At 28.6% G+C, this 12191-nt stretch overlaps 1 long non-coding RNA gene across 1 annotated transcript; it reads left to right on the plus strand.

Moving 5' to 3' along the window:
* The first annotated feature begins 3595 nt into the window (after positions 1-3595).
* On the plus strand, positions 3596-7771 carry LOC146992853 (uncharacterized). The gene is made up of 4 exons (XR_015038907.1): positions 3596-4002; positions 5841-5878; positions 6454-6507; positions 7549-7771. It is a non-coding gene; the product is annotated as an uncharacterized LOC146992853 (long non-coding RNA).
* Positions 7772-12191: the final 4420 nt, after the last annotated feature.

Here is a 12191-nt window from a genome sequence, read left to right on the forward strand (position 1 = left end):
AAAGCCCTTGCGGGCTTTGCAGTGATCAAAATAATGTGACTTAAGCTCTATCTGGCCTGCGTAGGCCAGTGCTTCGATGTCCTCAATATGAAACACATTATCTAGCAAGTGTGGAATGTTTGCCATAGGATTATACGAGTGCCTGTTCAATTTTATGCCTCAATGCATTGTGGTCAGTACTTAATTTCTAAAAGAAGAAGGACTATGAAAGGTCGTCAACAAAGATAAAAATAAAGAAAACATAGAAATAAAATGTAAATTAATAAATAAAATTAGATAATTAAATTTAATTAATGAAAATAGTTCAGTAGAAAATTGAAATACCGGAGCTCATCTTAATTTAGACTCCAACAGGAATTATACTTTTGCTCAAATAGTGAAAAGTACTGGGACTGGATTTTAGGTGGATTAAAGACGTGACTATGACTTGAGATCGTACTGAAGATGATTTCACTGCATGCATATCCTTCTTTAATTGACCTGCTGCTCTGTTTTGATGAGCAGATCTCAAAACAAGAGAATAGATAAACAAGAGCTAAGTTCAGAATCCAGAAAGCAAACGGAATTAATATTTTTTATGAAGAGCATTGCTTATAGATTATAGGTCACATAATATCATGATAAAAGGTGTTTATTACGCCAACCTGTTGACTCAACTTGTACTAGGCCCACCAGCGGCCGAGAGGTAAATCCGCTGAATGCTAGTAATTCGCTCAGTTTTATCTTGACGAATAGGCTGGCTCCAGAGGAGATTTTTCTGTTTTCCTCATGTATAAAGTGAATCAGAGCCAGTTTTCCTTATATTGTTCCTTTGAAAAGGCATATCTTCTCTTAGACAGATAGTTCTCACATTTTTTTGACGTAATAATCCAATACAATTCCTATTAACTATAAAACTGTATAGCCAAATGTATAACTCAGCAGTAAAATGCCGCTTTACATAAAAACGCTGCAGCACACAAGACTAAAATTTGCCAAATTGCTGTTCCAGGAATAATAATTTCAGCTTATACCCTATGCACAATGTTCACTAGAACTTGTCATCATTCTTTTTTGTTTCAAAAACAGAAGAAGTATTTGCATATTTCATACTGCAGTCTGATGATGATTTGAATGATGTTCAGGAATGATCTGAAGGCTGTGATAAAAAATATTTTTATATTTGAATTCAATGCGTAATTGATTGCTGTACTAAATGCAAATTTAAAAGTCTACATAGGAAACTGAAAATGGAATTTTAGACATTTATCTTCTACAAATTTATTATGCTTAAACTTACTGAATATCTCTATATATGGAATAAAATTAAGCAGAGAGAAGGAATATTTCACAAATGGCATGACATGACAAAACTAAAATGTACATAGGCTGTACAATGAAATTTTCTACCATTATGAAGATGTAAGACACAGTTGTCTGAATAATTTAAAAATAATACACTTGTTATGAATCCAGGTAAACATTGAAATTTAAAATGGAAGTTAGATTTTGAATGTTGATCATAAGTTTCAAGGCTATTAAGTTAAAATGCAGAAAACTTTTCAAAAGAGAAATTAAAAAACTGAAAACCACAAATTACAGAATTAATGTATTCACACAAAAAAAAAAAAAAAAAAATCACAGGAGTTCACCAGAGAAACCAGTTAAGAAAAATAATAATTGAACTAAGGAAGTAGCTGTTATTTTTGAAACAAATGAACAAAAACTTTTCATTTGAAAAATAATAAAAAAATATAGAGAGATTTTAAATCATTAGTGAAAAGATCATTAAAAATGCCAGTGTGGTAACTGTATTAGAAATCTCAGCTCTTCTACATATAAATCCATTAGTAACTTTAAATAAATAAATAAAGGTAATACAAGACATTCTGGTGGTTCTGATGAAGTCATACATGTGTGCTGATTCATTGCAGTTAGCAATATTTCTTGAAATGTGTTAGTCCTGAAATCAGTTTCTCATGTATTTCAAGGTTTTGAAAAGAAGTAAAAAAAGAATCAAATTGGTTAAAATTTATTCAAAGGGGTTAAAACAAAAAGAGCGGCATTTATCTCATGTACATATTTTAATTCTTTTAGAACTTGTATTTTAGAACCATCAAAAATTGTTTTCAGTTTTTTTCATTAAATAGCTTCACGAAACTCACTTCATTCTCTGACAACTGAAAGTATTAAATTATATTGCTTGTATTATTTGTTACTGTACTAAAAATGGTTTGCCTTAACAGATGTTGTGTATTATTTATTTTTAGATTATTATATTAGATTAAGTTTATTCTTATAGGAAAAAAAGTAATAATGTATATATGTGCAAGATAAGTTGATAAAAAGGTTAATTTTTTTTATTGTTTACTTAAAACATCCAACAGAAGTCATACACTTAAAATTTATATGTAGTATAAATTGATTCACATATTTGCATTAAACTGAATATTTTTAAATACATTATCTTAGAATAATAATGTACTTATATAGAATTTACTAATATTTTACTCTATATACATACAAATATATTGCATTATTTCAGACTTCCATATTTAGATATTTGGATAAAAAAGGCCAAGCATTTTTAGATGTCACATCTGTAAATAGTATAAAGCAAAACTCTTACAGAAAAAAAAAAAAAAAAAAAAGGGAAAAGAAAAGGACATTTGAAGTACAGTTCTTATACTAGAAATTAGGTGCTTTAAACCTATAAGTTCTTTTGATAAAGTTAATGATAAGACATAGTGCTGCCATTTATTTTTAAATAGAATATATAAATATGTCATCTATTACTTGAATATAATATATATATATTAATATATAAATATGCTTGAATATAATGTATAATTATCTTCAGGAAAATATTCATAACATTATAATTTTTCTAACAAAAATAATCATCTGTTATCATACTTCAATACCATAAAATATATTTGGAGGTAAAATGACTTTCCTGTATAAAGTTTTATTTTTGAGCTTATGAGGACAGGATATGATAATAAAACAAATACTGCATAAGTCATTTGTAAGCGATTATTTTCTATATTCAGAAGTCACATATATTTATAAAAAATACCTTAGAATTATCTTTATTATTATTTTGTACATATCCCCCTCCTTCTTTTCAATATTAAATATAAGAGAGTCAATTGTGTTTTTAATAAATCATCAGGTACACTATCAAAAGGTCAAAAATTTTCACGTCTTTATATTAAATCACGAAAGTGTCTCTGCGCAACTAGTCGTACGTTTAGCATTTTTAAGGGGCGAATTCAAGTGCAACGCTTGTCATGGTAATCGCACTTGCATTGCAAAACCGAATTCAAGTGCAACGCTTTTCGGACACGCCTACTGAAAATACGTCACTACCATAGAGGAATTTTGCGGCTACTCCTGACTAAGGCTACTATAAAGGGTATCTCTAGTAGCTCTACTCCTGACCTGCCGCAAACTCTTAACAGCGACTGTAAACAAGATGGATGAGGTGATTTTGCTCAGACATTTAAGAAATCGGAGAAATGCTGATCGAATCCCTTGGCATTTAAGAGACAGTCGTAATGCTTTTGAAATGGTGGAGCGTGAATTCATCAGTTGATTCAGATTAAGGGGCGAATTCAAGTGCAACGCTCTGATAAATTGCAAATGTTAGCTCGCAAGAGGCGTTCCTGCTATCGTCTGCTAAAGTCGAATTCAAGTGCAACGCTTTACCGCTCTGGTAACTGATGACGTCAAAATTGCAATGGGGAGCTGGTTTGCTCTCGTGCCAGGAGAGCTTGTCCGATAAACTACATCAATATCCAATGAGACTGCGTGTCGATGTAAACAAAAAACATCAGTTCCCATGATTTCTCTGAGCTTATGGTCAAGTGTTTACTGCGTTGTAGTGTGGTGTAAGAATTGTTCCAGTCCTGAAAACGAAAGAAATATATTTCTTTTAATGTGTACAACATGTATTTAATGTGTACAACTTTATTTACTTTATCCTATAGAAAATTCCCTCAAAGTAAACTACAGCAACAGGTGTGTGTAAAATATATTTTACTTTTCAGACAAAAATCCTTGCTTTTTCAAATATAAACCACATTTTTTTCCCATTTTCAAATTACAGCATTTGGTTTTAATTCTTCTAATAGTAAGTTTAATTTACAATTCAAATTTGTGTTATATTTTTATTGTTTAATGCAGATGCATGATTCTTCAGTGACAGTAGGCATGTTTACCATATGAAAATTCACTAGTTCTTGAATTACATAGTAATTAATAAGCCCATCTATCTACAAGCAGATAAGCCTGCTGAACACCGCTATCCCAGTCTCTCTTTAAATCCTGGTGAAAAAGCTGGCTGCATGAGTGTTTTCTTCATTTTTTCAATGTATAACATGAATACTAAGTTTTACTTAGTCTTCCACGCAGGCATTCCTTCCCTTAGACATTCATTATGTGATGAAACAGTTAAGAGCAATTTTTAGATTTATATTGTACATCATTGGGAAAATATAAAAATGAAATTAAAGGTATTTCAATGTAATACAATAAATAAAAAATTATATGAAACCCTGATAATTCTAATGTGATATTAATGTAATATATACATCCAGAGTAAAGGTTAATTTATAAATTATGCTTTGTGTTCTGCTCATTATATTGTGCATTTACAGTACACTTTCTGCCTCTTAAGTGAAAGTTTGGACCCATTCTCATTTGATATCAGTTATGTTCAGATTTATTTATTTCATAAAATTTCAAAAAACAATTTTTGGCTATTAAAAGCTACAAGTGCAGAAACAAAAGCTTAATTTCTTTACTGTAACTGTGTCATGCTTCTCTGCTGATAATGAAAGTCATTTTTTAATAAGATTTCTTTCATTGCATATATTAATTATATCTTTTACCTATTCTATTTATTTCATAAAATTTCAAAAAACAATTTTTGGCTATTAAAAGCTACAAGTGCAGAAACAAAAGCTTAATTTCTTTACTGTAACTGTGTCATGCTTCTCTGCTGATAATGAAAGTCGTTTTTTAATAAGATTTCTTTCATTGCATATATTAATTATATCTTTTACCATACTGGTTGCCATCTTTCATTGTGCATTCTTCAATATTTTTTGGTACTTAACGTATTAACACAAACACCTGGATCAGTTTGGTGGTCTTTATAAATGAAAAGAGAAAAATACTTATCAGGAGAAGTACGTTGTTTTTGCAGCTTGCTTTTAGCATAACCAAACTATCAATATTTATCTAAGTTGGCAAAATGTTATCAACATATCAAAGGAAAAAACATTTAACAAATTTTAAAATACTAATTTCAATTATTAAATAAAAATTATATGATAGTTTAAAAAAAATACATTTTCCACAAATTTTTTGTCTAATTTTTTAGCACTTGTGCCAAAGTGATCTGTTTTCACTTTAAAAAAAAAAAAAATCAGAGAATTACATAAACTTGATACTGCATGCCTTGTCTATGTACCAAATTCATCTCATAGTTGTTTCCATTAGAAATTTTTGTACTAAAATGTTCTATTCCTGCAGAACTTTTAACACAGCTTCGTCTTTTGATGGTAAGCTCCACAAGCAGTATTTTAAATCTGAAATTAATCTAAAACAACTATTCGTATCTAAAATCCATTGGAACTTGAAATACAACATAAGAAACACATATGAAAATGGTAACATTGCTTGAATGAAAAATTGTCATGAGCATGTTACCTGAAAAATTTTGATACATAATCGTTGTCAGAGTTTGGCACATTTTTGAAAATTTGGTAACTTTTATTAAGCTGGTTTCAATAATATGCAAATATCTTTTATTCCTATGATTGCTTCATTGTATACTTTTTCCCTTTCCCTAGAGTGCAGTACAATACCACAAGTTTTCCAGCCAAATGCGGTATGCATTTCAAGTTTCTATACATTTATATAAATTTTAAGAGAGTAAAATATTGACAAAAACTGCATTAAGTTTTCAACTCTTGTTTTGTTTTTCATTAAAAATTTGCTACCATTATGTATAATTCATTTTTTTAATGTAATTTTTTTTAAGTATTTGTAGGATAAAGGCAAATTACACTTATTCATTCTTTCTTTGATATAATACATGTAGCTCTTTACCTGAAATTAATGTTTGTCAAATTGTTGTGCATAAATTAGAAGTATGCATGTTTCTCTTAAGTCAGTTATGTTTCAGGAACTATCTTTAATGAATTGTATAGAAAATTGTGGACGAGGTGTTAGGTGTACAGGAACGTGGTATATTATAAACATGTATAGTATCTCATAGTATATAAACTCATAACTTTGATTATGCAGTATGCTTTGTATATTATTTCTGAAAGCATGTATATTTCAATCAAGATTGTTGAGTAAACTTTTCTTGCTTTATGCTATCTCTGAAAGCATGTATATTTCAGTCAAGATTGTTGAGTAAATTGTGCTTATTTTATGCTTTTTTCTTTTTTACATTAGAAAATTCCACACCTTTATCACGAGGAAATCTGCAATGGCATTTAGGAATGACAAGTTTGTATCTATTACATAAAATCTAATGTTTTCTGCATTCTTCTTTTCCTTTTCCTCCCAACAGGAAAACTTTAATGGTATAAATCAGCGGTTTTCAACCTTTTGACTGTAGTGTACCATCTAAGCAAAAACTGAAAAACATTAAGACTACCACTAATTTTACAATGATTATTTTTCAATTCCTCAATAGAAATATTAAAAACATATATATATATATATATATTGCCATTTGCACACTCTTTGTATTAAATATGTACACATAAAGAACTATTAGATTAAAAACTGATGATTACTTAATTATCAAAATTAAATTTAATTAAATTAATTATTCACTTGATTATCAAAATTTCAGTTATAATACTTTAATATTTAATTTCTTTATGTCTGCTCTTATTTCATTTAATGGTAAATTAGGTTCCACTTTTAATTTTGATGAGTATTTATATTTCAAATTTAACATGGAAAAAATCATTTTTCACACAAACAGGTTGTGCGAAAAGACAATACAAATTTGATAGCTTTATTTGAAATGCCTTTAAATTCTTTTTTTCGGTTCAGCCAAAAGTTAACAAGTGTGTCATTTTCCAAATCTTCAAGTCAATTTCGATCAAAGGAAATTTCTATTAACTATTCTTTTCTTTATGAGATTTTTGAATTTCATAGTTAAAAATATTTTGTTTCTTTGCATACCACTGGCTGAGAACCGCTGGTATAAATTAATTATAACAGATGTAAATTAATATTTCTCATACAAAAGAGTTATTTCAATTCTTTATTGCGAACATTATATACAAAGTATGTCTTTTATTAACAACAAGATTTTAAGAATTTAAAATAATAATCATTAAATCCTCTTGATCTATAAACAGTCTTAAAAATTATAAAGGGAAAAAAATTGAAAGTTAAAGAAATCAATATTATGAATTGTTCCTTTTTAGAGAAGTTTCATTGTTTAATTAATTATAAAAAGTGTTTTACATTATGAAATATAAAAATTAAGAATATTTGAATTTGAATGAATATTTTAAAATTTTCCCTCAGATAGAAGCTCAACTATTCGAAGCAGGAGACCGAAGAGAAAAAAGGAAGAGAGATGATATTACAGCTGCAGAAAAGGAAATAATTAAAACGCAGAAGAATATATTAATGTACTGTGTGAAATATGTGACTTGTATAAGCAATCAGTTGCAAATCAGTCTGCTGTCATAGAAAATCAAAATATAATTATTAATTTATTAAAAAAATAAATCATGCATTTCAAATATTACAGTGTTTTCATTCTTGTATGTATTTCTGCAGTGTGGGATTCATATTTTAATTGTAAAATTTACTACTTTCTTAATTTTATAAAATTTTGTGATTATAAAAATTATTTAAAAGAAATTCACAGATCCATTATATGACATAAACATTATAATAATTCTAATACCACTATTATAAGTCTCGTGAAAATATTTATGCATTTTACACAGCAATCTTTTTTCTGGAGGAAAATGGTAATAAGACCTGTAAGAATCTTTAGTCAATGTATTACAAATTTTAATTTTCAGATATAACACGAAATGAATTAAATTGTTTTTCAATTATGTTAATAAGTTATATGAATGAGATGTGGTATTAAAAATTTCATTTCTTTTTATCATTGAAGAAATAACATTTGATATCCTACAGCTCCATAACAACTGCAAATAAAATTGACATTCTAATTTCGAAGTTCTAAAAATACAGAGATGACAACTATTAAAGTATGGCTAATGTCTAGTTTACAATAACAATGTTGAGTCGCATACTAAAAATTAAGTGAATCAAACTGTATTTATTTTCCCCCTTCTCTTTTTTTGGCTGAAAAACAATTTATTATACACTCATGATTTTACTTAAATGTATTTCTTTTAATGGCAAACCCACTGAGGTAAGTATGCAGTAAGTTATTACAGTGAATGCGTAATGATGATATAAATCTAAATTCAGCAAACAATCTTTCCCTTACTTTAATGTTTTAAAATCTAGAATTAAAAGAAAAATGTATGTTCTTTAAATAATACAAGAGGATATGGAGGCATAAATCATAGGCTGTTTATTCTTTACATATTATGCTAATCAGGAATTGGAGCAAAACCCTGCTTAATTGAAGAATACGCTCACAGGAATGGTGGAGGAAAATTGAACTGTCCAATATTTGTTTTGCCCACCCCCAAGACATAAACAGTGTAGAGTGAAATAATTGTTTTTAGGAAATACATTTAAATATCTTTGACAGAATATGTCAGTTTTAATTTATACTATAATAAATAAGCATGAAGTTCTTATGCTATTAAATGTGTATTGTCACATGGAAATTTTCTATCTTGTCCCACGGAAGGGGACGAAAGGGAAACATTTGACTTTTTGGAAGAAACTGAATTTCGGTGCAGTAAATCTTATTGCTAAGTTTAAGATAAATTAAGTGCAATGCTAATTTATAGTGACTTACTATTGTAAATCATGACTGGCATACCCAACACTAAAATACATATATATCAAGCCTATTAAGTTATTTCTGGTAGTCAAGAGTTTTTAAACATAAATGATGGAAACAAGAAATTCAGAGGGAAGAACAATAATGATAAAAGTTGTCAGTATGCATTTGAAACCAGGACTAATAAAATTATTTAGAATTAATATAAATTAAAATTATTTAGGGTTGTGCATTTAGTTACAGGTTTAAATATAAACCATGGCTTGTGGGTCCCCAAGAATATATTATGAAAGTAATTTTTTTCATAATATATTCTTTATTATCCATTAAGGGGGTTTCACCTTTGCCAGAGGTTCATTGTTGCCCACTTTGGGTTTTTATTATGGAGTTTCAAAATTTAAAGATAATTCATTGTGCAATGCAATTTCAACATGCACTGACTGAAAACTTTCTGAAGGTACCAACTCATCATCTTCAAACACATCAATCTCAGGATTTTCAACACAATACCTTAAGCATATATTATGTAAAATGGCCACCAGATATGACCATTTTACATATTTTGCTTTGTGAATACAATAGTGTTCCACCAGTATCGTGCAGTACCCTAAATCTTGATTTGATCTCTATAGCTGCACGAACTTTTCTGTGCTTCTCATTATAGAGATATTCCCGTGATAAAATGGAAATATAATCCACTATCTCCCAAAGATATGCATGATGCAACAAAATACTATCTAGATTTTGTTTCAGTCCACTCCATATAAATGCATCATGAGTATTGCCTGGCCATTGTCCTATAGCATAGAGAACCCTCAGACCAGCATTCCATACCTAGAAAAACATAAATCCTAAGTCAAAAGAAAGTTTCATTTGAAATTTTAATATACAGATTTTTAACATTAAATATAGTTGATATATTAATAAATCAGTCTTTTTAAGGAGTTTACTTTCCATTTTTAACAAAAATATGTCACTGTTTTTTCATTATTAAAAAATATGCAATAAAACGTTAAAACAAACACACACACACACAAAAAAAAAAAAAAAAAATTTACAGCTACCCTTTTTTTATTAAATTGTAGTAATTATAGTAAATAGGTGATTCTAAAATTTATTTAATATTTTGTATTATTTAATATCTATACTTCACTATAATTATAGTATAGATAGCTTTTTGTTATTATTATTTGAATAATAATGAAACATTCTTGCAGTAATTTGAAATGACTATAATATTATACTTATTATCATATATTTCTTACCTTTTCACCATTAATGGAAAATTTATTTTTCCGGTTAATGAAGACAAAACAAAAATTAATATCACCACACTCGCAACATCTGCGGTTTCATTTGTATGTAACCCAAAATAATTCTTGGTAAGCTAGGTAGAATCACATTTGTGATTGCACTCCAGTTCTTTTACAGCTGGTCGAAAGAATTAACATCTACTGTATGTGGAAATAGCGAACAAAACAGTAAGAAATTGGAACAATTACCTGTGGACAACTTGTATTCATAGCATTCTAAAATGAGCTTTTGGTAAAATTTGACCGCAAATAAAACAGTAGTAATGAACGAATGTTTTTTCACGAAGTGGGTCCAATACTTTCACAGCAGGGTTATTTCATGTATTCTGCAGAGAGACTGTTGTATGGTTTGTTGTAACTGCTGTATACAAATGTCTGGCTCAGAATTCCACAGCAGTAATTAGCACATCTTTCATGGTTGATAGTATATTGGAGGTACCAAAAATTAGTATTATCACAGTAACTGCAAGATGGCTTATATTTCTAAAACTCAGTTAACACATTTCATGCAGAAAGAAAATATTATCCAGTTTCATACTTAAATCAAGGTCACTGAAATGTGGTAAAAGCAATCTGCTTAAGAAAACAGATGCCTCTGTAGAGGACTTTCTATGGAAAACTGGCTTTCATTACCATTATACATGGGCAAAACCAATATCATGTAATATAATAATCTATTAGTACAGTAAATATATTTAATTTCTTTGTATTTATTTATGTCATGCTGCTTTTCGTGTAATTTAGTATGATAACCTTATAAGTTTATTTAATTTTGATCATGTTCTACGGAAGTAAGGTAAGTCACCTCTTATCGAGAATATCAAGTTATTAATAGTTATGTGAAAGTCTGCAATAACTTTTCATATCATAAGAGATTTATGAATGTGTATATAACTTACATGTGTAGTTATTATGCAAGATCTATAGAAAGTATCCAAAATTACCATGACATTAATCACACTGTACGAACAGGCAAGACATTATACATTAGGAAAAATTAACTAATATTTTGGGGGATGAAATACTATTTTACACATGGGAACTGTTTAAACAGCTGAGAAAAATTCATGGTTTTTCCCCCTACAGTTACAGAATATATATATATTGTTTCATAAGAATAAAAAGTAAAGTTAAATTTAAATAATTCTCATGTGCCATTGCTGCAAAGAATGAAATTTGAATTTAACAAATATTCTCTATTCATATAAAGTTAATTTAAATTATGAAATTTTAATTGCATACACATCAAAGATTAATTATTGCTGCAAACTAATTTACTATATCACTGAAATTCTGAGAGCATATGTAAATTAAATGCACGTATCTAAAACCATGAAAAAATATATAATATTCCAAAAAACTAATCCCAAACATATACATATATATATATATCTCAAAGACAGGCATATGCATAATTTCTGTTAGAAAAACAATTTCTCCGAGATTACGTTTTAGAGTAATTAAAACAATAAATTAATGGTGATATTATTACTGCATTCCAAAATTCGCAGTAATTAACGATTTCGATCATTACTACGAAAAAAAAACGGGATGAAAAAGAAAGAATCCTGATACAATAACATTAAAAATTTGTGTGTTTACGTATAAAAATATATAATATTCTCAAATAGGTCATTTAAGCATAGTCTTTGATTCGGAAACATTTCCAGAAGTATTTCAGTTTTCATAATCTGAAGTAAAAACAAACCTGCTTTTGCAGAGAATATCCATTGGCAGATGCCTTCAGGAAAGGTTTCAATTCATTGAAGCAAACCGATTTAATCTGAATCAAGTGATGAATTCACGCTCCACCATTTCAAAAGCATTACGACTGTCTCTTAAATGCCAAGGGATTCGATCAGCATTTCTCCGATTTCTTAAACGTCTGAGCAAAATCACTTCAGCCATCTTGT

The sequence above is a fragment of the Stegodyphus dumicola genome, chromosome X2 (genome assembly GCF_044657685.1).
Source record: "Stegodyphus dumicola isolate Sdum_Otavi_A_Nest chromosome X2, ASM4465768v1".
In the NCBI taxonomy this organism is placed as follows: Eukaryota; Metazoa; Arthropoda; class Arachnida; order Araneae; family Eresidae; genus Stegodyphus; species Stegodyphus dumicola.